Below are 27,395 nucleotides of genomic sequence, written 5' to 3'. Positions count from 1 at the left end.
AAGTGGCTGCAGAAAGCTGACTCTCTTGATGGGATTTTAGAGCTATGGCACACAGCAATAAGGAACCCTTTACTGGAAGCAAGTGGCATACAGTAACATCACTGTTGCCAAGGATCTCACCTGTGGAGGCTTGGGATGTGGTGTAAGTGAAAGGTGAAATGTTGAGCTATCTCATAGTCTAGTAACTAAATAGTATTGGAGCATGGGTAATTATAAAGATTTTGGAGGTGGCTGGCTTTTGTTAAATGCTTTGGAAGCCTTGAACAAAGTGAAAAGACAGGTTTTGGTCACCATCTATAAACTTGAGGCAGGTTGTGGAAGCAAAGGAGTTCCTATGCCAGTGTTCAAGGAGACACCTTCTTAGTCATAGAATATGCTGAATAAAAATCAGGCACAAAACCTCATTATAAGAAAACAGAGATGCAAAGGAGAATAAATGCACAGCCATAAAAGATCTTGTCATCAAAATCAGAGACATGAAAGATATTTAGGTGGACTAGCCTGAGAATTTTACAAAAATTTCAGATTCTTTTGGACCCTCCAGGGAACAGATGCACACCCCTCATTCTTGCTACTCTCACTGAAGACCTCACCTAAGATGTATCCCTAAATGCTCCACTTCTCAAGATTTACCCTGACCACCATTCATTACCTCTTGACTCATAACCAGGGTCCACTCTAAGCATAGCTTGAGTCAGGGAAAACAGTCCATACTCCAGGAAGAAAGCTTATACAATCAAAAGAATGATAAGATCTGGATAATAGGGACCAATAGGGAGGAAAAGAAAATAGAAAATTATAAATCTTAAGGTGTTGGATAGAGGATGAAGCAAATTAAGGATGTATAGAGGAGATTTTATTGATATAGGAACACACTCTGATGATTTGAGAGTCTTGAATCCACTTATAATTCACTGCTGGGATAGTTTTTTGAAGCTTGGACAGGATGATAATCTACAGTGAATTTTCTTCGCAGAATACTAGAAAAATTCAGGGAGATTGGATGTTAGAATGGATCCAATATGTGGGAACAGAGGACCAACCACTTGGCTAGGCTACCTGGAAGAATTTAGAAGAGATGCTTTTTAGAAAGTACAAGGGCTGCACTGGTGAGGGAGGTCGAACATCTTTGAAATACTCAGTAGGACATTACCTTTTTATGCCAGAGCTGACAGGTGAGAGATGCTGCCAATGGGCTGCCTAGTATCAATATGGATGATCACATTCTGAAATAGTAGAGGGGGGGGGGCTGCTGCAAAAGGAGGATGAAATTACTGTAATAGGCAGCAAGGCCAGAATGGCAATTAGAGTGCCTTGACCTGCAAAGATCTGTAGTGGTGACTAATAGAACATGGTGCTCTGCTCTAGAGATAGATGACAGCTAAGTTGGGTGTGAATTGACTTAGATATTTTTAAAAAATCAAATGTTGGAAAGTTGAAGTTTGAAATTAACCACAGCAATGGAAAATCACAATCCCTCATTCAATTTTCAAAGCTAAATCAATTCACAGACCTAAAAGCACATTGATTGAAGGAAAGTCTGCCAGTTCCCCCTTGATGAAGGACTCTGCAACATCATTAAGGGTATAAATGATAAATATTACCCCAGTCCTTCCCCAAAGGAACTGACAGCCATTTATCAGAATAATGGTGCCTAAGGAAATGGGTAGAGAATCTGAGTTGACCCAGATACCGCAGGATGTGGAATACCATTATGTTCCTCCTGTTAGAGTTAGGGCTTATGAACGGCAGATGATAAATGGAATTCCAATCTAAGTATACTGTACAATGGGTCCATCGGGTCCGTGGACCTGCCCTATGGTTATTTTCCCAGTTCCCACATGTATAATTGGAATAGGTACTTAGTAGTTTGCAGAATGCTTACAATGATTTCCTGACATGTAGAATAAGAGACACAGAAATAAGTCACTGACACTGTCTCCAACACAGCCAAAATAAAAAATTAGAAGCAACTCTAGCAGGAATTGCAGAGATTAGTACTGCCATAAGAGATTTCAAAGATGAAGGATGGTGGTCCCATCAATTTACCGACTGGGCCTCACAAATATCAGATGGATTATGGCAGATGAGGGTGGACTACTATCAATTTAACTAAATAGTACCCCAAACATTGGTGTTATGTCCAATGTGGTATGGACTGAACAATCAGTTTCCAGAACTTATATGGATATTGAGCTGTTAATATTGTTCTTCTCAATATCTATTAATAAAGAGGATCAAAAGTATGTAGTGTCGGGAGCCATTAAGAGACACTGAAGAAGTCACATAGCTGATAGCCATGAGGCAGCTGTTGAGACTGCTTAACAATGGTTCAAGGAAGCAAGATGTTAACTTAAACATTACTGACCCTGGTGGGGAGACTTGCATCATAAAGAAACCCTTTTAAGATAGTGGAATGTTTTACAGCCCAGAAAAGGATGTTCTACCCTGAGGGAAGGATATATAGGAACTTATGTAAATGTCACCATTCCTATGGTAATGTACTTTGTGCTTTGCCATTGTACTCTGTACTTTGCTATTTGTACTCTGTGCTTTGCTATTGTGCTCTGCTGTTGTATCCAAAAACTTATATAAAGGCTGTGCTAAATAAACTCCGGGCTGCAGCAGTGACTGTACGCCCTCCCGAAGTGCTTTCCTATCTTCTTCTTTTTTCTTAGGCTTCAACCCCCTCTTTCAGGCACTGTTCGATCTCTACCGGCAGGTTCCGGCAATGTAGTTAGCCTTTACTTGAAATAACAGCAATACGGTCACTGTTTTGCTCCAGGACTTTTACTTTTGATTGAAATATAGTACTCTGGGATCTTAATAATCTCGGCACCTGCAGAATATCACATTGACTGCCTATTTGAGCTCTTTATTCTATGCAAATACTAATTACTTTTTATCCTCTTTATTGATGGCCTCCTTGGTTGAAAAATGGTTTTTCTCTAAAGTGTGGGAATCATTTGAATATATTTTGGGGGGGGGGGACTTGAAATTAAGACTTCGATTTTATTTCCAGTTAGGATAGTAAAGGAGGTAAACTATAGGCTCATCATTTTTAATGACCACATTAAAATTACAACTAAAGTACAGAACAAACATCACTGAAAATCATCTAAAGTCTAGTTAAACAGAAGTTATACAACTAGGGATGTACAGAAGCCACATCAAGCCTGGTAGGAAGAACAGAGATGCAGAAAAAGCTGGTCCCAACACACATGAGGTCAACCATTGAAAAGAATATCTTGGCTGTGGAGGTCCCCCTGGAGGGATCCAGGCTCCCCAGCCCAAGATTTCAGTCCTGGGAAGAGAAGTACCCAAAACTTCTGGCTGTAAAAACCAGGGGAGATTGTGGCCAAATGAGATGGGGGGGGCCACTGGAATTTCCTATTAAGGGGCCCATGCTTGGACTTACTTGCTGACAAACTCATTAGCTTCAAGCTCTAGCACTGGGGGAGCAGCTAGAAAGCCTCCAGGGACATATGGGGAGGAAACGAACTGTCTGGCTTCAGGTTGAGGGCTGGATGGCCAGCTTTCTCCCAGACAGAAGTGCTGGAAGAGGGCATTGTTCCTTTGTTGAGCTTTTCCCCACCTGACTTGCAGATGCAGGCAGTACTACTCAGAGTCTCCATCAACACTGGTTGCCCTGCTCTAGTGATTTCCCCGAGACCCTTCCCCACCCAACTCGTGGGCCCAACCAAGCTGCTTCCAGTGGCTTTTCCATACAAATGTCTTGCCTCATGCTGCAGACTTTCCTAAAATACCCCAAAGGTTCACAAAGCTCAAAGAAGCAGCAGCTATCTAGCCTCTGCGTTCCCCATACGTCTTGCTGAGTAGCCTCAAGCCCAGCACTAGTGGCAGCCAACCTCAGTTTGCTGCTTGGACTCTCAAGGCACAACCAAGCACATAGTGGGTAGCAGCTATCTGCAGATTGCTTGGTGGTTCATGCCATGTGTCCCCTGGCGGGGCACAGGCTGAGGCTGAACTTGGCCTGTGGTAGGGCCCATTCTAGGAGATCCTGGTCTGCATGCTCGGTGTTGAACTTTAGTCTGAGGCGGAGCCCCATTGGGATTATATCCAAGAACAACGTACCCAAAAGGCAGACTGGGCAGGCACCAGAACCCTGCTAAAGTGAATCCTGCCCCATAGGGTGAGCCCCTGCACAACAGCTCCTCTACTATAGTCACTGGCCAGGACTTACAATCAGTCGGTCTGAGGGTTAAACCCTCCCACTGATGTGCAAACAGCTACCAGAGATCAGCTATAACAGGAGAATACACATAACCCACACGAGACACACTCGGAGCACCTGGCTCAGGTGACCAGGGAGACTGTGCCACTGGGCCCCATAAGACACCTACTACATTAGGCTACATTACTAAGACAGGGATACATAGCTTCAAAGGGACATGTGAATCCCTTTCATTGCAGCATTATTTACAATAGCCAAGGTAAGGAGGCAACCTGGGTTACTATCGATGGATGCATGGATAAAGAAGAGGAGGTACTTATATACAATGAAATATGACTCTGCCATTAAAAAAGAATGAAATCTGGCCATCTGCAACAACATGGATGGGCCTAGAGAGTATTGTGCTGAGTGGAGTTAGACAAAGACAAATGCCATATGATTTCACTTGCATGTGAAATCTAAAGAAAAATAAATAAAACAGAAACAAACTCATATATTAAGAGAACATTTTGACAGTTGTCAGATGGGAGGGATGGTTGCCAGATGGGGGTATATGAGTTAATGGGTGGAGGGGACTAAGAAGTACAAATAGTAGTTACAAAATAGTCATGGGGATGTAAAGTGTAGCATAAGGAACATAATCAGTAATATTCTAATAACTATATATGGTGCCAGTGGGTACTAGGTTTATTGAAGTGATCACTTTATAAGTTATATAAATGTGTAATCACTGTGTTGTACACCTGAAATTAATATAATATTAGTTTATAATATAGCCAGCTGCTATAAAAAAGTTTAAAAATTATTATTAAAAAAGATTTCAGTTTCATTTTTTAAATTGGTAATATTTTATTTTAAAACTTTAGATTAACTAAAAGATTACACAATATTAATATTTGTTCATTCCAGGTGATAATTACATGGTAATGTTTCTTATTATCATTTTGTCTTTTTTGATATTTGTTATTTTTTTTTACTAGGGTAAAATATACATAACATGAAATTTATCATTTTAATGGCTTAAAGTACATTTACAATGTTTTGCAACAATCACCATTATTTCCAGACTTTTTTTTATCACCCTGAATGAAAGCCCTGTACCTTAAATTCTTTTTAAAATAAAGAAATTATGATAGTAAATAATTTTTAAAATTAAAGCCAGAACACAGTTTCTCTTTATGAATGTTCACAGGGCAACAATCACAACTATGTAATGCTCACTAGAGAAGGGCAGTGGGCAATGACTCCACAGTGAGGCACCTACAACACCTTTACCATCTGACTCACATTGGCTGTCTGAAAGCTAAGCCCCTAAATGAATTCCCTCTTCTCCCCATTACCTGACTACTCTACTCATCTTTCAGGTCTTGGTTTGTTTCCTCCGGGAATTCTTTCCTACTCTTTAAAACTGAGCTATATATTTTCTCCTTTGATTTTAACAGTATAAGTGCTACCTTGTAGCATCTACCGCTATATTATAATCCTGCTTGTTCCTCTCACCTCTTAGATTCTCAGCTCCTTGAGAACAGGAGCTGTGTAGAGTCCATCTTAACAGCTCCCACCCAGCATAGTTGCCAAGCCCTATGTACATACTTCAAACATTTTTGCTGAATTGCATAGATTCTTAGTTCAGACAGGGTGTCGCCGTTGGAATCTATGCTGGCAGAGGGCAGAATGAATATCGAATGCTTGGAGATGCCGGTAGAAAATATTCAAGATAACCATCTACTGGAAATCATACTGCTGATTCCCATGAATAGAAAGTAAACTCACTTAATTTTAATTAAAAAAATACAATAGCTGAATTTCAGGCTTTAGTTTCATTTTAATAGTTCCATTTAAATGTCCCATTACAATTTGTTTAATCGATCCTCTATTGTTAGACATTCATTGTTTCCAACTTTTTGCTATTATAAATAACAGTAAAATGAAGAGCATTTTGATACATGTTGCCAGATTTCCTTCTAGAGGAGCTGTACTAATTCACTTCCCGTCAGCAGTGTGCTCTGTGTGACTGACTGAAGCACATAAGCCTGGAAATACGAATTTACCATGAAAAACCAGGACTGCCTCTAGGATGTGCAGTGTGCTAGACAAATGTACGCAACTTGTTTTAAAACAAATATGTACACAATTTGTTTAAGAATATGTTACAAAATTCATAGGCCTGTATGATGGATATGAATTTATTTAGAATAATGGATAGAGAATATGCTTCCATTTTATTTATTACTCAGTCAGCGCTTGTAAAGATTCTTTGTGGTGCCCAGGCATCAACTCTTTCTATTCTTTATTCGCAAGTCACTATTCTGGCTAAGGTCATAGCTCCCGTTTTGAGAAAAAGTAGCTCATCTAGGCATTACTCACAATTCCATGGCTCTGGCATCTGTTTGTGCTGACACAGTGGAAAACGTGCCTCTGCATTACCCTGGGACCATTTCTGTGACATTGCTGGATCATCACTCAGAGGTCTGCTTTGCCTGCTGTTGTGAACACTGGTTTCCAAAGACTCTCTCCAAGTTGTTCCTGTGCTTCGCTGATGTGGCCACCAGGACAACCCAGAGATTGCAGGAAGATGCCAAATGAAGATTCATTTTATAATCATGGTAAAAGTGCTCCTTGGAATTGTACAGCATAAAAGTGGAGCAACAACCTCCAAATATGACTTTCCTTGACCTCCTTTAAACTATAATCACTGCACTCTCAGAATGTGATCTCTTTCTTTCTTTTTTGAAATTCTTAAAATTTTATTTGTTTGTTTGTTTGTTTGTTTTAAATGTCTACAGGACCTGGTATTCCTAGATGGTCTCCTATCCAAGTACTAACTAGGCCTGACTCTGCTTAACTTCCGAGATCAGATGAGATCAGGCACGTTCAGGGTGGCATGGCCATAGACAGAATGTGATGTCTTTCAATGTTGACCCCACTTGTCCTGCCATACCCTACCACCAGCTGGGGGAGGGGGCAGACAGAGAGATAAGTTCATCCTGAAGGACATACAATTGACCAGGCAAAGCAAGACATTATCACATTCATTGGAGGCAAGACAGGACATCAGTTGGGGGGGTCCCATAGGGGTCATGTAGAACCTTCAGAGGAGATGACATGTAACATGGAAACTGCAAAGGGGCTGAAGTCACCACATTGGGTACCAGAGTTGGCGACATAGGGCAAACGACACCTGCTTCCAATACTTCTGCCCACAGATGCTGTTGACTGCAGGCAGGATCCCACCCATTTGGGCCACGTGAGTTCACATATATGGCCTACCAGCAACTCAGAGCCCTGAACTTGTCATGTGCCCACGTTGATTAAGAGTCATCACAACCAGTGTGTTAGCAAGGCACTCTAATTGCCATTTTGGTCAAGACCCAAACTCTGAGATTCTGTGAAGAATCATTGTACAAATAAGGTATTGTGATCTACTCATGGCCTTCCCGGAACTGCGGTGGCCATAAGACCCTGGAAATACTCCATGGACAGAGAGTCCTTAGTCCTACCTTCTTCTCTCCCTCCTACCCATAGCTAGCTTGTTGGAGGAGGTATAGAGAGGCAGAGAATGCCCTGAAGGAGAAAAATGGGTTCTGAGATCTTAAGGGACCTGGTCTGGGACCAAGGTGCCCACCCAGATGGCCTGGCTTCAGGGGAAGAGAGAAAATGTTGAGAAAGGAAGTACATAGTGGTCTTCTGGCTGTAGACTCCATATTTAAAGGCAGAGCTAAGACTACTACCCACAGTGATAACTGAATGATGGCTTTTGTAGTGTATTCACTGAGAGTGAGGGTTATTTTTATTGCCAATGTTGATGGTGAGTCTAATACCAAATTTGAGCAAATGTGGAAAGTCATGCCCAGCAGCCACAGGCACTCCAGTACTCTGTTTAGCCAGATTATTGGCAAATGTGGAGGAATGACTTATAAAGGAGAAAGAGTATGGGAGCACACAATTCTTATCAACTCAAAATAACTTTTTATGCTTTTTTTTTTTTTTTTTTTAGTAATACTCTTCCAGCTCTAAATTTGCTTCATAGGCCATTGGATCTTTTACTCTCCCTGGCTAAGCTCTGACACTAACTTTTGTTAAAGTGGTGTTCTAAAGGAAGGCTAATATTTTCCTAGAGCCTGCCAAAATAGATAAGAATGACTTAAAACAAAAACAAAAACAAAAACAAAACAGTTCCAGCAAATAGGTAATGAATTTTTTAAACCAAAGAATTCAGAATCTGGATTGATCTCCCACAGTTTTGGGATCTTTTAAAGCAAAACTAATGGTTTAATTAATAAAAAAAAAAAGACTGTTTATGGGGTTGTTGGAATTTTTTAAAATTAATTTTTGATCTTTTACAAGCTAGTAAGAATATCTCCTTTTATTATGAGAATGACTGATAATTATTTCTTCATTACATAGGTTTTAAACTTGGTAAAAGTTTTAGTCTTTAACCTGTGTTCTTTAAACTTTCAGCTTGCAAATTAAAATTTTATGAGAGCACTTTTGCCCTTCTGATTTTCTTCCATTGAAGAAACAAAAGAAGAAAGGGAGAGAGGGAGGCAGGAAGGAAAGAAGAAAAGGAGAAAGAGAAAAAAGAAAGGAAAAAATGAAAGGCGGAAGGTAGAGAAGAGGGAGGAGAGGAAAAGAGAGAGGAAGAGGAAGAGAGAAAGAGAGTAGTAAAGAAAGGAAGAAAGAAAGAAAAGAAAAAGGAAGGAAGGAAGGAAAGAAGGAAGGAAGGAAGGAAAGAAGGAAGGAAGGAAGGAAGGAAGGAAGGAAGGAAGGAAGGAAGGAAGGGAGAGAGGAAGAAAAAGGATCTAGGAACTTCTGGATTCATAGTTAATGATCATTAATCTAAGGATATTCATTTTGTGTCTATTTAAAGCACACTACCAGCAGATGATCCCTTCCACCAAAATTCTCAGCAATGTTCCTTTGCAAAGATTACTTGTATTTCTCTACATAACTAGGTTTTGAGGGGCAGGAGTTGATGAGAATTATTTTGGAAAACTGACTTCTCTCATTCAGAGAGCTTTTCCGGAACAAAGTATTTTCAGAACATTTACTGGCAGCAAGCATAACATAGATGATATCACAGAAGTAATTCCTGCACTGCTGAGCTGCTTAATTTCCCAGTTAAACACTGCTCTGATGTCAACAGCCCCATACCAGGAAGACTGCCAAAGTCATGTTACTCTTAAAAAGATATCCCACCTCCCCAGGGATGCCATTTTTCACTAATATTAATTTCAAATAATATTATTCTTTTTCCTAATTGAAATTTGCTTTATTTTAGGTAAACAGATTTAACATACTTTATTTGGTTGATAAGATTTGAAATTTTTAAACGATTACAAATTCCATATGATTGAACTTTACCCTCTCACTACACCAACGTCCTATATACTCAGGATGGTGAACAGACATGAGGTTGTGCTTTTTGCATGTTTGCTACAATTTTGTCCCAGGCAATAGCTTATGTGAAAATATGGAAGATTCAAGAATATTGGCATTTTGTAGGAATCTATATTCCCTGCCCACAGAAAGACATCTAAAAGATATCTAATCTTCTTATATTTCTGGTGTCAAATTTCAAAATTTGTAGGATATAAAATGGTATCTTTGTAGATGACCTCTATAATTCCTTATAGCTCTATTATTCTAAGAACCAATTGCTTAACCAAATAAGAAAATTCATGCTCAATCAAAGGAGAGAATTTAGGTGTCAAGAAAGGTTTTCATTGCTACTAACAGTCTTGTTTACATTACACTGTAATATAATCCAGGGATGGGTGGGTTTAGCAAGTTATCTGCTACTATAAGATTGAAGAGTACCAGTGCAATTTCAGTTAACCAACTTCCAGAAAACATCATATTCATACCTCTATTAGTCATAAAACAGAAGGTACCCGTGGCTGGAATTTTAAAGAGGAGTTAATGTGGGGCCATGTTCAGAGGCACGGGCATGGTTCAGGGTATGTTGAGGCACACAGGACTAATAACAGCAGAAAATTTTGATACTGGAGCTCAGTGAGAGTTGGCCCCATCTGTGCCTAAGGCCCACGAGGCCAGAACTGACACTTTTTACCTAGTTAAGCTAAGCCTGTCAGATATTCTTTCTCAAGAAATTGAACTTAGAAGTCAGAGACCAATCCAGGCATATGAGACCTTACATCTCTAAGATCCCATGGAGGATCTTTGGAAACATGGTGGAGTGAGAGATATCTCCAGATCTCTCCCTTTGAAATAACAATAAGCTGAACATCTAAAACTCAACAAAAAACACCCAAACTGCACACCAGCACGTCTGAGCATGGGATCTGTGCATTAGCGCTAGGTCAGAACCCTGGGTGTCAGGTGGTGAATTGGGAGAAATAAAGAAGTTGCCTCATGCAGCCACCAGAGCTCCCTGTAGGAGGAGGGGGAGGGGAGAAGGAGCTGTGAATTCACTGAACAGCCCTGCCTGAGAGTGCTGTAAGCTCAACGCGGCCAATGGCAGTGCCCAATCATCAAGGCAGAAGACAGAGAAACAGGGATAGCAGAAAAGCGGGGCAGCAGAGAAACAACAGTTGATTCTTATCAGCCAAGGTTGATAAAAACCTAGAGGGCCCCTCCAAGACCGAACACCACGAAGCCCCAGGGGGATCTGAGTAAACGCTACCGAAACTGTCGCTAACACTGACAGGGACTGAAACTGATGGTAGCAAGCATGATTAAATATCTATCAGAAAATAAAAAGGCATTTTTAAGGCTTTATATAAAGCAGGAATCCAAGAGGCTTAGACACCAGCTGCTGGAAACCAAAAGAAAAGTGCCTTCTTTGCAGGAGACAAAAAAAGACCTTTATATAATAAATCTTCTTCCTGGAAAAAAATAGCAGAATACACATCCATTAATGGCTAGGTGATGAAATAGTCCATTAAACACTATAAACAACCAAGGTGACAAGGCATTTCAGAAAAAAATAGAAAAAGTTCCAGAAAATAAGCTTAAAGACATAATAATATGTAATTTAAATGACGGAGAATTTAGGATAGTACTTCTGAAAAAACTCAGTGAGTTCCAAAATGAATCATATCAAAAATTTCAGGAACTAAAAAAACACCTACATGAGCAGAGCAAAGAGATTGAAACCCTCATTAAGAACAGAATAGATCTTTTGGATATAAAAAACACACTGAAAGAGTTGAAAAATGAAATAGCAAAGTTGGGAAATAGAGTCAACCAAATGGAGGAAGGGATCAGTGACATTTAAAACAGAAATCGAGAAATAAATCAGAATGATGAAGAGAGAAACCGAGGAATGAAAATAATGAAAGAGAAATTCAAGAATTAGCTGTTACCATCAGGAGAGGAAAACATAAAAATAATGAGCATTATCGAAGGCGAAGAAAAGGTGCAGGGATTACAAAGCAGTTTGGGACAAATAGTTGATGAGAATTTCCTAAATCTAAGGAATGAGCTGGAATTTGGAATTCTAGAAGTCAACAGAAGACCCAATTATCTCAACCCCAAAAGGCCTTCACCAAGACACATTGTATTAAAATTATCAAAAATCAATGACAAAGAAAGAATTTTCAGGGAAGTAAGGGACAAGAAGATGGTAACATGTAAAGGAAAACCCATTAGATTATTGTCTGACTTCTTAGCATAAATCTTACAAGCCAGAAAGGAATGGAATAAAATATTCAAACTATCAAATGAAAGGAACTACCAGCCAAGAATAATGTATCCAGCTAAGCTCTCCTTTATATATAAAAGAGAAATAAAGACTTTTCCAGTAATACAAAAATTGAGGAAATTCTCCACTACAAGTCCTACATTACAGGAAATACTGAAAGGAGTCAGCTGAGCCAAAACAAAATGACAAAAATACATAACTAGGAGTAAGGCAGCTGGCAGGCAAATAGAATAGAGGAGTGCAACCCTTATTAAGAACAGGGCATTTTAAGCTTAAATAGTAAGAAGAAATTTGCTATAGCAAGATAGTAATAAATGTTCAGCATATATGGGGACAAATTGAGACAACAATAACAGAAATGAGAGGATTCAAAGATCCAAATTTGCAAAGGAGAATGGAGATAAGGCACGTGCAGAAAAAAATGAACGACCGTATATATATATATATATATAACTATCCTTTACATATTCATAATGGCAATCATACATCAAAGATTCAGAACTGAAGTATATAACATAAAACAAGAAGGACCAGAGGGAAAACCCACAAAAGCCAACCAAAATAAAAATGAAAAAATAAAACACCAGACATTGAAGGACAAGGAAGAAATGGAAACACTGAGTTACCAGAAAGCAAAACATAAAACGGTTATAGGAAATCCTGATGTTTCAATAATCACCCTAAATGTAAATGGACTGAACTCATCAATAAAAAGGCATAGAGTAGCAGGTTGGATCAAAAAACAAACTCAGCTATGTGCTGGCTCCAGGAGACATATCTCAGCTCCAAACACAAATATAAATTCAAAGTGAACAGGTGGAAATGACATTTAAAGCAAATGGAATTCAGAGAAAAGCAAGAGTAGAGGTAGTAATATTGATGATGAAGTAGACTTCAAAATAAAAAAGGTAAAGAAAGATACTGAGGGACACTTCATAATGATAAAGGGAATCATGCCCCAAGAAGACATATACTTATTAATTTATATGCTCCTAATCAGGGAGGTCTGAAATATATAAAGCAATTACTTACATCTAGGCCAACACTTGTAGAAATTTGTTTCTTGCTTATAATGGAATACTAAACTCCCATTTTTTATAGTGTGCCAGGTGTGTGACCAAAAAAAAAGTGCTTTTTTTCTGCTTGAAAATTATATTCTCTTTCTTTAAGAAAATTCTATCTCCTAGGATTATCGCTATGATTTACATACCTTTATGATAGTCTCAACTCAAAGTTGCCCTTAAAAAAAAAAAATAGAAACATCACTAATCATTAGAGAAATGCAAATAAAAACTCACATTGATTAAGATTGTTACTATAAAGAAACAGAAAACAAGTTTGGTGAGGATGTGAAAAAATTGGAACCCTTTTGCACTGTTGGTGGGAATGTAAAATGATACAGCAACTGTGGAAAACAGTATGAAAATTCATCAGAAAATTAAAAATAAAATTACACTATGACCCAGCAATTCCACTTCTGGGTATTTACCCCCAAAGAATTGAAAACAGAATCTTGAATAGATATTTGTATATCCATGTTCATAGCTGCATTACTCACAATACTAAAATATGAAAACAACCCAAGTGTCCATGAACTTATGACTGGATTACCAAAATGTGGTATATTCATATAACTAAATATTATTCAGTCTTAAAAAGGAAGAAAATTCTGCAATATGCTACGACATGGATGAACTTTGAGGACATGATGCTAAGTGAAATAAATTTTAGAATATTTTAAGATTTCAAACCAATTGGGATGATAGCACAGAAAGTTTCCATATACCCTATACCCAGTTTCCACTTTCGTTAACATATTACTTTTGCTTTGTATATTTGTCACAATTAATGAGCTAATACTGATCCATTATTATTAAGTCCATACATCACTCAAATTGTCTTAATTTTTTTTAACTAGTATTGTTTTTTCTTTTCCAGGATCCTATCCAAGAAATCACGTAACACTTAGTTATCATGTCTCCACTATTATTAACATATTACATTTGTTTTGTGGATTTGTCACAACTAATGATCGAATTTTGATCCATTATTATTATGTCCATACTTCGGTGATTTTAACAGTTTTGAAAAATACTGGTCAGGTGTTCTGTAGAAGGTCCCTCTATTGAGGTTTATCTGTTATTTTTTTTTTTCATGAATATACTGGGGTTATGTGTTTTGGGGAGGAAGACCAAAGAGGTAAAGTGCCATTCTCATCATATCATATCAAGTGTACATGCTACCAACATGATATATCACTGTTGATATTGGCTTTGATTACCTGGCTAAGGTTGTCTTTGTCAGATTTCTCCACCATAAAGTTACTCTTTTTACCTCCATGCTGTATTATACTCTTTTAAAGGAAGTCACCATGTGCAGCCAAAAATTAAGGTTTGGAAAGTTATGCTCTACCTGTTTGAAGATGGAGTAGCTACCATAATTATTTGGAATTCTTCAAAGAGAGATGTCTATTCTTTTATTTACTTCTAATAATTTATTAGTATTCGTATGGTGCATGACTTTTATCCTTTTGGTTACAATCTAATACTATTCTATTTACTTTATTGCTCTATTTGTTCCAGCTTTGGCCATTCCCATTCTCTTTCAGTTACCTCCTGTGTCCTTTGATCATGAAATTAGAAACAATGATCTCCATGATAGATGTGTTTATTGCTACTGAGCTGTTGTTGCCTTCTATCCTCATCTAACAAAGCAAAAAACAAAAACAAAAACAAAAACATATGTGCATACATGAGTATCTAGAAATATTTCTATATGTAACCATTTGCATCTATAATAGGTTGGAGAGAGGCTCATACTGATGTCTCCAATTCTAATTTATTACCATATGAATCTTTCTAGCCTTTCTCTTTTTCTTTTTCTTTTTTTCCCATTTTTTATTTATTTATTTTTATTTTATTTTTAAAATTTATTTAATTAGTTTCAAGTATACAGTACATTGGTTAGACATCTATATAGTTCATAAAATGATATCCCCAATTGCTCCCTCCCTCCCCTAACTTTCCGCCTAGCCCATGTATTAATGCTAACTACAATCCCTATGCCATGTTCCCCATCCCCATGACCATCTATCAGCTACTAATTTGTACTTCTTTAACCCATCACTCCATTCTTCCAGCCCCACAAAAAACCCCTCCACTCTGTCTGTCACCAAATTGTCCAGTATGTTTGTGAGTCTATTTTTATTAGTTTGTTCTTTTTATTCCTTATATAGTGTTTATCTTTCTCTGTCTGACTTAAACACCTTCTAGGTCCATCAAAGCAATATCTTTTTCTATCTCCTTCCTTTTCATATGTAGGGGTCTTGTTTTCTTATCCCTTCAGCCACTCTATCTTTTGGTTGGAGCAGAAGTACCATTTAAGGTACTTATTGATAGGAATGTAGTTGTTACCATTCTTTACTCCTGTTTTTGATACATTTTTTCTTCTTAAAGAAGTCCCTCCAACATTTCCTGTAGTACTGCCTTGGTGGGGATAAATTCCTTTAACTTATTTTTGTCTGGGAAGCTCTTTATCTGTCTTTCAACTCTAAATGATAGCTTTAATGGTTAAAGTATTCTTGATTGTAGATCCTGGGTCTTCATCACTTTGAATATTTTGTGCCAAGCCCTTCTGTCCTGCATAGTTTCTTTTGAGAAATCAGCTGCCAGTCTTATGGGTGTTCCCTTGTAGGTAACTATGCGTTTCTTCTGCTGCTTTTAATATTCTTTCTTTGTATTTAAACTTTGGCATTTTAATTATGATGTGTCTTGGTGTGGGACTCTATGGATCTTGATTTTGGGGATCCTCTGAGCTTCCCAGGGTTGTATGTCTATTTCCTTCACCAGGTTAAGGAAGTTTTCCATCATTATTTCTTCGAACAGCTGTTTAACATCTTGATTTTCTTCAGTTACACCGATCAGACAGATATTTCAACCCTTAATAGTGTCCTTAAATTATTCTTAAAGTCTTGGCATCTTATCTCTTGCTGGTTTGATTGTGTGTCCTTGGCTTTCCCATCCTCTAGATAAGGAATTTTATCCTCTTCTTTATTCACTTCATTTATTCCTTTGTTTATTCCATTTAACATACTTCTCATCTCAAATAATGTGTTCTTTATTTCAGACTGGTTCCATTTTATAATTTTCATTTTTATGTTTTTTTTTTTGTCTCTTTGTTAAAGTTCTCTACACTTCCCAAAAGTTCATTGAGCATCTTTATAATCAGTATTTTGCACTCTGCATCTGTTAGATTACTTGACTCCATTATATCTGGATCTCTGTTCTGTTCTATCATATGGCTTCTGCTTCTTTGTCTTCCCATTTTGACTGCCTTTCTGTGTCTGTTTCTATGGACTAAGCAATGTCCCTAAGTCTCCTGGTCTTATTAGTGTGGATTTGTGAAGTAGGTGTCCAGTGGCACAGTCCTGAGAGGGGTTCAGCTGCAGGCCAAATTTAGCCCAAGCCTCTGCCCCTCTGGGGCCACCCGTTAAGATTCAGTAAGCAATCCACAGATGCTGTGCTTATAGTTGCCTCAAAAGGCCACACCAGAGACCAAGGCCAGCTGCCTCCAGTGTGAGTCTAGGCGCTGCTCAGCGAGGAGCACCTGACTCACTGAGGCTATACCAGGATGTGGCTTGGGTGGGGCTGCAAGTTGGAAGAGGTGGGATTTCAGGGACTCCTCTTGCCAGAGCGAACTGTAATCCGGTCTGATAACCTCACAGCAATGGCGGCACTGTGTCCAGCGCAGTGGGAGAGGGGAGGGCTCAATAGGGAGCAATGGATACTGCCAGCACTTCTGTACAGAGCAAGTCTCACCTTGACCTTCACTCCAACAATGCCTCCGGGTAAGTCCCTGGTTCTTCCTGCGTGCAGCCGAATGGGCACTGGTGCTCAGAGTATACAGATTCATCCTGCAAAAATCCACTTGCGGAAGTGGCCCCTTTAATAGGCACCTGCCACTGCTGCAGCCTCTATCTCAGCCACTCGAAACCAGGTAGCCCCTTGTCCTCACCCCATCCTACCTTCTGCTATTGCAGGGTGCTTTCTTGGATTTCTCCCTAGTTGTATGGCTTATTCATTCCAGGCAATTTTTCCTTGCTGCTGCTCCTTGTTTCTGTCACAACTTTGAGTTAGTCGCCAGAGGTATGAACAGAGCCTCTATCATCTACACCATTTTCTTTTTCTCCAAATCTTGCAGGCCGAAGCATAGAAAAGCAGGCATGAATTCTCTATGCTTTCTCTTCCTTTACTCTCAGGATTGTGGAGACCTAAGACTCCAGTGATACAGCTCCAAAAGTCAGAGCAATCTATCAACCAGGGTTCTTGAGCAGGATTTCCTTATGTCCTTCTCCCACTCGACTGCCACCCTGCATCTTCGGTGAATTGTTGAATGCATCTGTTGTGAAAAGATGGAGATTCTATCCACCTCTCTGCCTCCAGTTGGATAGCTTTAAGCCTCTATGGAGAGGTAATGGCGTGCAGCAGCCCAAACCAAGTTAATTTTTATATATAGCCCTTTCTTAACATTTTCTTTGGCTCAGTGACAGAGTAAACAAACATTAAAAATTGTCTTCTTCTGTGGTCATGCCACCCTGAATGTGCCCGTCTCGACTGATCTCGGAAGCTAAACAGAGTCAGGCCTGCTTAATACTTGGCTGGGAGACCACCTAGGAATAACAGGTGCTGTAGGCATTAAAAAATATGAATGAATGAATGAATGAATGAATGAAATAAAATAAAAATTGTTTTCTCCTAAGATCTTGACAGGTCAAACTTTAACTGGATTTGATGTGATCATGTAAAGCTTCAGCCGCTCATATGTCATCGCCACCATCCTGCACCACCGCCTGCTTCTGCCTCTTTCCATCTGCTCTGCTCCATGCCGCCTCCTCCACTATGGTCCTACCAGTCACTCTGGCATGGTGGCCACAGCATCCAGCCTCTCCCTTTTTCTTATCGGTGACTTCCTACTTCAACAGTGAGAAACCTGGTTTCTACCATATCTCGCCCATTTACGAAATTGTTAAATATATGTATAGTTGTTTCAGAATTATTAAGCCATAACCCTTCAAAGGAATTTCGAGGCAGGGTAGAGCAACTAGAGAAAAAGAGAAGATTGGGGAAGAGTCAGAGGGGCCAAGAATATGGTAGAAATTGAAACTGGGGAGGAAGGGGCCCAGGAAAAATTTCTAGTGACAGAATTTCAGACTTATAAGAATAAAGAGAACTCTAACAAATATGGAGAGATATATAACCTCACTTATAAATAGAGAAATGCAGAGTTAAACTATAAAGTCAGTATTATCTATCACAGACAGAAAAACATGAAAAAAACACGATGATGATATCCCAGTATTGTCTGAGGGTATGGGAATGCTGTGGTGAGAAATGAATTGATGTGAGCATTGCAAAGTGTTATCTTTCAATTCTGTCAAAATGTGTGTGTTCTTTGACTCAGCAGTTTCACAAGGATGTTTATTATTGTATTGTCTGTAATAGCAACAAATTGGAACCTAAAAGTCCATCAATAGGAGACTGGTTAAAATGCCTAGCATATAGTAAATGCTCACTAAATGTTTACTGACTGAATGAACAAATGAATGCATATGTACATCCATAAAATGAAATATTGATAGCAGTTTAAATATATATACAGATACATATTAAAAGGGCCAAGATAAAATATTGAGTGAAAAAAGCAAATCACAAAATAATCTTATTTATAATAGGAACTGCTTTTTGAAAAAAAGTTTTGATATGCATAACAAAATTTTAGAAGGATACACAAAAGACAATTCTGGCTATTTCTGGAGAGTAGAAATGCTAGACAGAGGAGAAAGTGCTAAGGAAATATTTACCTGTCCCTTTGCTGTTTAAATTTTTAAATCATGAATGTTTATTACTTTTATAACAAAAAAGATCAAATTATCTCATTTCTACATCACTTCCATAGTGTTTATATGGCATTTTGTCCATATTCCTGTTTAGAGTAAACTTTCGATATGAAGGTTAAACATGCAAACAAATAAAAGAACAAACATGTCTGATATTTAATTTTAAGTAGTATTTTAAAGATGTAAATGTCCTCATAACCCCAAACCTTAAACTTTGTTCTCATATGCTTTATGTGCATTTATTTGAGGGGAAGCAAGAAAAAAGGGCTACAATTTAATCAAGATAGCAAAGAGAGAACACACCAAAGGAAGTTGGGTGTGAGGGAAGTTGAGGATTCATGGGAGAGGAGCTTAGAAACAAGGCATCTAGGAAAAATATTAAACTCCAATGAACACTGAGACATTTGGGAAAACCTCCAGGGTAGCTATGTCCATCATCCTAAGAGGGATCTAGGTTTGAGCCATATTTTATTTACATCTGAAAGTACGACCCCAGTAGAGACTTAGGTTGCAAGTTAAAGACCACAGGCTGTGCCTAGTGCCATGTTAGAGCTGTGGACCAAAGCTTCAGGGAGCACAGAGAAGTGTGTAGCTGTCATCTCTATCTATGTAGGTAGGAAAACTTCACAAAGAACAGGATATTTAGGCAGAATTGTGAAGAGTGAATAGGAAAGTTTGCTATGACAAGGAGGGGTGTTAGAGGAGCACTTCAGGAGTAGGAAAAGCACACAGTGGAGGCAATAACCATGCTTACTAACTTCTGGTGGCTATACTCATGGCAAGCTTGCAGTTAGCTAGTGACCAATTCTGTCCGATGGACCACGAAAGAAAGATAGTTGTGTCTGTTGCAGAAAGGTAGGAGCAGCTAATGTCTACCAGTTCTTGCATCCTGTGAGAAGTTTACCTCACAGGGAGTTAACTCCCCTATACTTCTGTGTTGTGCGTGCATGAGTGTTAAGGGGTGAATCTACTCCTCCCTTGCCTTGTTATCAACTAAGAATCCTGGGCAAGAAGTAAGAAGGGAACAGAGGTCAAGTGCCTTCCAGGTGCATCTGCATGAGGTAAGCTAGACCCATATAGAAGTATGTGGAGAAGAGCAGGGTTGTCTGGCAGCTGTTGAGCTGGATCTGGAACTTCTTCCAGGTCTTCTACAGTGTCTGGATAATGGGTGAGTACTCAAAGGTAAAGGAGGTGGTAGTTAAGTTAAATCCTACGCTGTAAATAGTCCAAGAGCCTGGGAGGCTTATTTCGTTTATGAGATCCCAGGAATATTTTTAATATAACATAGGACTTTTCTTTAGTCTTATAGTCTCTGTCTTTAGGCAGAAACTGCATAAATTGTCCACATACATGAGTACAATTAAAAATTTTAATATGGAAGAAAATATGAAGATGACTTTCATTTGTGTATGACTTGAACAAATATCTTTGCCAAAATGTATTAATCATGCATGTTAGTTGGACAAAACTTTGATCTAGGTACAGTGAGTAATGAAAAATGTTGGCAGTAATTGCCTTTGCGTTTCCCACAAATGGGTAAATTATTTCTAAATGGGAGTTCCTTAAACCTTTCATCTGGAAGTAAATTTCGGTGGATGATAAAATCTCTCTTACAGCCCCGTCTTCCATCCATATATAAATAGGTCTCCCACATTGAAAAACACTCGCTATAGATGTAATGTTAGAAATGGAATCAATATAATGATGGATGAATCACAAAAATATATGTAGACTGAGGTTTATTTTTGAATTGAATTTGATTGTTATTATAGATTATTCAGTAAATATTGAATTATTAGCAAGTTCTGTCAGTTGCCTGGAAAACATTTATCATTAGGTGATGCAGCCACTAACTGTCAGGAATAGATGCTGTGCAGAAAAACTCATTACGTTGTTCTCCAGTATCACTGGAGAAAAATGACTACATGGCCATTTATCGCAAAGGCCTGCACTCTACAAGGACTTTATTGATAAAAATGCCAGTATAACCATTTATCACAAATATTGGCTACTATGTATTTTTCATACAACTTTCTAAGAATTAGAATTTACTCAGATAGAAAAAAAAAGTCATTTATTCTTGTTGGAGTTCTAATTTATAGCCATGAAAATCAATAATTTAATTTAAATTTACTTGCTCTTCTTACCATCATTTAAATCATTGTTAAATGAAGCCAAATGATACACTTCTCTTTATCTCTAAGTGGAAATGCACACTCAATTTATTTTAAAACATTTGCAAAGCAACATCACTTTCAAAAAACTTAATAATTGCCTGGCAAGTTATTCTCTAATGGCCCAATTCTATTCTTGTCATATTAGGAGCATCTTGATGCAGAAAAACTCGGGGGGCTGAAAAAACAACAGTCTCCCTGATCTGAAGATGGGCCGAAGGGAAAGAAACCCAGAATCCTTACTCTCTTCACAAAATTAGACATTAAATTAGTTCAGTTTAGCCATCCTGGCTCTCCATCTCCTCCTGCCTCTCTGTTGCACTGGGAGCCTGTCCCCTCGCATGCAGCGCAGACACAGATGCAGAGAGGCAGATGGGGAGCAGGGCACCAAGCTGTAGAAACATCCTGGGTTTCAGGACTGTCTGCAAAGACTGTGCTCAACACAGTCTCCCTGGTTCCAAACAGGAGCTGCTTGCATTTCTTCTGTGCCCCTAAACTTAGGGGAGGTACTATAAATATGGAAGGGCCAGGACAGCAGTGGTACTAATGAATGAGAACAGATACCTGTCAGCAGGCTGAACTGGGGTTTCCCAGCTAATAATCAGCGCTGTTGAAACCCTGACCTGTCTCCTTTGCCCCCATTCACTTGGCTCCTGGGTGTTTCTAGAAACAAAAGAATAGCCAGAACACTTTAGAAGACAGAGCCCCGGGAAAGAAATGTGGGAGCAGTGTTCTGATCTGGACAAATAACACGGTAGGAAGAGGCTTAAGGAAGATAGCAGGAGAAATGAGAGATGCCAAAGAAAAGAGAATTAAAAAGAGACACACACACAACCACCACCACCACACTTGCATGCATTGGTGGGATGGGCCCTTAGGAACTCTTAAGATCTGGTCTGGATCCTGCCAGACAGCTAAAAGTTGGTCTATGCCCACCTGGCCAACAGTGAACAGGCAGGAAGGGCTGTTCTGAACACTTGCACCTGGCAGGCACAGTCTCTAGGAACAGCCATAAGGAGTGAAGAAGATGTAAACCCCCTTCGGAGTGTCCAGAAGTTGCTTTCCAGGCTTGACAATGCCCTCTCCTGTGAGGGAGTTTTAGTTGGCAGCTGGCAGCTATTAACAAAAAGGTGCAAACGAAGTGAAAAAGCAAAAGGTTTCCTTAAAGGCAAAGGAAAAGGCAAGCACTGGGTGTTCCTGGGAGGATTTGGCGAACCTGGGAACTCACACATCAAGCTAGGAGTAAGCTTGGTATATCCTCCGCTGTGCAGTGCGGTCTTCTCGGTGTGGAAAGGTGTCTGTGTCCTTTGCATTTAATGAAACCTTAAGCCTTTTTACTTCGTTTGCAACTTTTTTCTAATAGCTGCCTGTTGTGACATGAACATACATTTGCAGATAGATTGCAGAACAAGAATGGTAATCTACAGTCTATAACCTTGTCCTACTTTCAGGCCATAAGTCACATTTTCTCTATCATTTCTTGTTTTCTCCCAGAAACCTCCTGTGAGGAGTAAAGCTGACTCACTGCCATTTCTCCAGTCAGAGTTCTTGACAAAGGTTTGGATAAGAAGTTTTCTGGCACAAGCAACTTTTTACCACCTGGATGCATTCTTCTGCTATATCGTCGCCCCTAGTTAATCCAGGAAAGGAGGAGCACAGCTAAGGGAAAACACCTGTGGTTTGGCTGATTAGTGAGGCTTACCCTTAGATGGTGGTGCTGCCTGAAAGCCAACCTCTACAGAATTTAGTTCAGGTGGTAGCAGTGCCTAACACAATGGCTACTGAAGACCAAGACCTATGGCTAGCTGATTCATTAAAATGGAGTGTGACATAGTGCCTGGCCATTTAAAGTACTGTAAGTCCTCACTTAACGTCGTTGATAAGTTCTGCAACTTTAAGTGAAACAATGTATGGTGAAGCCAATTTTATCCTAGATTAATTGGTATAAATAAAAGTTAAGTTCCTACAGCTTCTCATCAATAGTCTAATGAAATGCCATTATTCAAGAACCTGCTTAAATAGAAGATTCTGTATAAATATGAGAAATTTTAATTTGAAAACCATATATACTATTCTGAATATACTATAATCCATGCATGTAGTGTCGGTTACCATGTGAATAGTTCTGCACTTGATGTCCTTTAATTATTATAACACTTTTATTGTACTATTATTAACTATTGTAGAAATGAGAAAATGAGACAGAGCTAGTAAGTGACTGGTAAAGTAATGAAACGAGGAAGCTGTTAGACGGGGGGCGGGGGGGGGGAGGGGGGGGGGTTGGCTCTAATGCCTTGGTAGCCTATGTAAGCAAACTGAAACCGGAGAGTCAATGCACTCAAATTTAAGAAAGTGAAACTTAAGAACAACCAATCACAAACAGCCAACTGGGCTTTCCCAAAGAAGGCAATCACTTAAGCTTTAGCCAATCAAGTAACTTCATTGCTCATTGCTTTCATTCCGTGTCTTGTCTGTAAAAACTTTTTCCCCTCCTGCATGGAGCACATTAACCACATCTGGTTTGGCCCAGTTTGAATTGATGTTTGCTCAGATCCACTTTTGAAAATTATGATGTGCTACGTTTTATTTTTTAACATGTCTCATGAAGGTCATTTTGTAGGCAACTGTCAAATTCAGGTCAACACCAGGCAGTCTGACTCCAGACACTGCACAATGGACCCTGATTTTGTCCTCCAGAAAAAGAAGGATATAAGCACTAAGTCAGTGTTCTCAACCTTGGCTACACCTTGGAATCACCTAAAGAACTTTAAAAAATTCTATCACATAGACTGGGAAAAAATATTCACAGTTATTTTATCTGGGAAAAGTCTTGTATCTAAACTACATAAAGAATTCTCACAAATGAACAATAAAAAGACAAATAACCCAGTGTTTAAAACTAGACAAAAGACTTGAATAGATGCTTCACAAAAGAAAATCTAAGAACGATCAATAAGTACATGCAAAGGTGCTCAACATCATTAACACCAGAAGGACTAAAGATAAAAAGACTAATAGGATGTCCTTTCATACTCACTAGGGTGGTTAACGTCAAAATGTTGGCCAAGATATAGAGCAAGTATAAACCTCATACATAGCTATCGGTTGTGTAAAATAGTACAACTGCATTGGAAACAGTGGCAAATTCGTATGAAATCAAAAACACATCTGTTTTTCAACCTAACAATTCTACTCTGTTATATTTAACAAAAAGAAAGGAATGAATGGTTCCTGAAAAAGGCTTTTCCAGAAATGCTTTTAGCACATTGTTCCAGTTATCCAATGTGACTAAAAAACTACACCAAAGTCAGTGGCATACAACAACCGTTTTCCACGCTCACCGATTCTGTGGTCAGGAACTGAGAAAGGGGCAGAGTGAAGCAGCACTTCTCTGCCCCTCCACGGCCAGTGTCTGACACACCCATCTCAGATGGCTTGCTTACTTGCCTCTGCCTTCTGGGCTGCAGTGGTTGAAGTCTAGACTTGCCAGGTACTTTCAACCAGAATATTTACAATAGCCTTTCTGGCCTGGTGGTCTCAGGGTAGCCAGATTTCTTTCAGGAGAGCTCAGGGCTCTAAGGTAAATATTCCCAGAGAATTTCCCAGCGTTGGGAAACTGCATAATATAGCCCCAGATGTACCATAATGTTTGATTTAGTCTATTATGGTTGCCACAACAAAGCACCACAGACTTGCTGGCTTAAACAGCAGACATTTATTTTCTCACAGTTCTGGAGGCTGGGAAGTCCAAAGCCAAAGGTTAGTATTTGATTGAGGACTCTTCTTGGCTTTCAGATGGCTACTTTTGACTATGTCCTTTCACGTGGCCTTTCTTTTGTGTGGGAGGGATGGAGAGAGGGAGGGGGAGGTAAAGGGGGAGGGAGAGATAGAGGGAGGAAGAGATGAGGGGAGAGAGGGAGAGAGAGAGAGAGAGAGAGAGAATGAGAATGAACAAGCAAGCTCTGGTTTCTCTTTCTTATAGGGCCACTAGCTTTATTTGGATTAGAGCCCTACCCTAATAATTTCATTTAACCTTAATTACCTCTCTAAAGGCCCTGTCTCCAAATATAATCAGATTGGAGGTTAGGGCTTCAACATATGAATTTTGGGGAAATAATTTGATCTAAATAGTATCACTTCTACAACTCCACAATGTGAAGCACAATTCCACAGCAGTCATATCCTGCCCAGCTTCATGCAAGAAGGGATGTAGAGACCATTTCTGATGAAGAAGTGTCAAAGATTTTGTGGTCATGTTTTAAAATCACTACCTAACCTTAGTCATAACAGCTCCAAACTGTAAACAACCCAAAATTCCATCAACATCAAAATGGACAAATAAATTGTGATATATTCATATAATCAAATACTACTTGGCAATAAAGAGGAATGTACAACCACATTGATTAATCTCAAAAACTTTCTGTTGTGATGAAAATGTATTTCTTGTTTTGGATGGTGGTCACACAGATATATGTAATTGTGAAAACTCTTTGAACTGAACACCTAAGGTATGGATATTTTATTGTCCTGTGAATTATTTCTCTATTTGCTCCTGTGCTCATGTGTGTGCGTGCACGCGCATACACACACACACGCACACATACAACTCCTAGATACTACTCCCAGAAATTCCGGTTCAATTAACTTTGGGGTATGTCCTGGGCAAGAGGATCTTCAAAAAGTCTTCTCGTGATTCCAATGTAAAGTGAGGGCTGAGGCCCTCTGTACCAGGCTGGTACAAAATGTTTGGGTAGAGGGAGAGGCCTATATAATGTCCTTCCTTAGAAACCAGTGCTTGTTTTATATAGGAGTATCTTATTGCTGCTATAACAAATAACCACAAATTTAGTAATGTAAAACAACCACAGTTTATTCTCTTAATAGTTCTGGAGGTCAGAGTTCAAAATGAGTCTTAAGAGACTAATATCAGGGTGTCACAAGGGCCATCTCCATTTTTTCTGGAGGCTCCAGGAACCTGTTCCTTGTCTCTTCCAGTTTTAGAGGTCATCCATATTCCTTATCTTGTGGCCACTTCACTCTAATCTCTGCTTCTCATCATATCACCTTTTCTCTGACTTTTACCCTTCTACATTTCCCTTACAGAGACTGTTATGATTACACTGGGCCCACCTGGATAATCCAGGATAACTCCTCATCTCAAGACCTATAACTTAATTATAGCCGCTCAGTTCCTTTTCCGTGGAGGTAACTTATTCACAGGTTCTGGAGATTAGGATGTAGACATTTTTGAAAGGCCTACCACACCGTGCTGTTTAAGATGCAGTTTTTGAGATGTCAGAGAGATGATTGACTCCTCCCCTAGAATATTGGGACCCAAAGGGCTTAGAAAGTTTCCACAGCCATCTCAAACTATTTCTTAAACATGACCTGAAAAAATGTTCCATTATCTCCCTAGACTCTAACATTTCACATCACTTGTCCCAAATAACCAGGCCCTAGGGTAGTGATCACTTTAATGGAAAACTTGATTTCCTTTCTCAGATCCCAGGACAACAAGCCCCATTACAATGTGAGAACCTGAGAACAGTAACTGCCCTGTGTTAAGAAGAGGAAGTGCAGAAGTTACTTAAAGTAACAGTGAAGAGTATTTGTAGAGGCATATATTCTCACCTCTCCTTTTATATAAAGATTGAAAGTGAACATCAGCTCATTCTTAGAACAATGTGTTGATAGGACCCATCATAAAGCTTTCTCTCTCTTTTTCTCTCTCTCCTCAAATGTCTTTGAGGGCTTACTGTGTGCCAGGCAAAATATTTTCTGAAAAAAAAAAGTGTTCTCCCTCTCCTGCTCTTTCATTCTTCCAATTTCCTCCAGACAAACATTGCTAAAATATCACTTTTCTATATAGTTTCTGTCTGGCACTTGGGGTCTTGTATTGTCTACGTGGAATTTCCCCCCGTGACTCACAACATGAACCTCAAACTCTAGCCAACACAACCTAAATAGAGATATTTAACTGTTTTCTATTTTGTAGCTTAAATTCTTAGCATAAAACATTGTGAAGTGTACTTCTTGCATGTCACTGTTAAAAACACCAAGGCTACTGGTCACTCCTGGACATTTCTACATGGTAAAGAGTACTGAAGCTGCAGATCACTCCCACACTGTACAGTGCCTCATTCCTCATCCTGCTCAAGGCCACTACCCAGCCACACCCAACTATGCCAGACCACACCTGCCTCTTTTCATCCAACTTCTGAAGACCAGTCAAATAAGAATCACCCAGAGAGTCAAATGTGTTATGCTAGGAGAAGTTTGGACCCCTGAAATTCATTCATGTAAGTCTGAGCACTTCCAGGACCTCAATTAAGGCACTATTGGAGTAGGTCATCTCTGAGGGTCTTTATACCAATAAAAGTCTGTTATCCTATCATTTTATTTCTATTGTGTCCTTTTAATATGTAATACAAATTATGGTAGAAAGTAAAGATCCCAGGGAAG

General features: G+C 39.1%; 1 pseudogene; it reads right to left on the bottom strand.

Annotated features, from left to right (window-relative positions):
- Window positions 1–6,972: 6,972 nt before the first annotated feature.
- On the bottom strand, window positions 6,973–7,091 carry LOC118610354 (annotated as a pseudogene).
- Between the last annotated feature and the right edge of the window lie 20,304 nt (window positions 7,092–27,395).

The sequence above is a fragment of the Rousettus aegyptiacus genome, unplaced genomic scaffold (genome assembly GCF_014176215.1).
Source record: "Rousettus aegyptiacus isolate mRouAeg1 unplaced genomic scaffold, mRouAeg1.p scaffold_m13_p_12, whole genome shotgun sequence".
In the NCBI taxonomy this organism is placed as follows: Eukaryota; Metazoa; Chordata; class Mammalia; order Chiroptera; family Pteropodidae; genus Rousettus; species Rousettus aegyptiacus.
The sequence above is the reverse complement of the archived record's forward strand: the minus strand, read 5'-3'. Positions and strand labels throughout refer to the sequence as shown.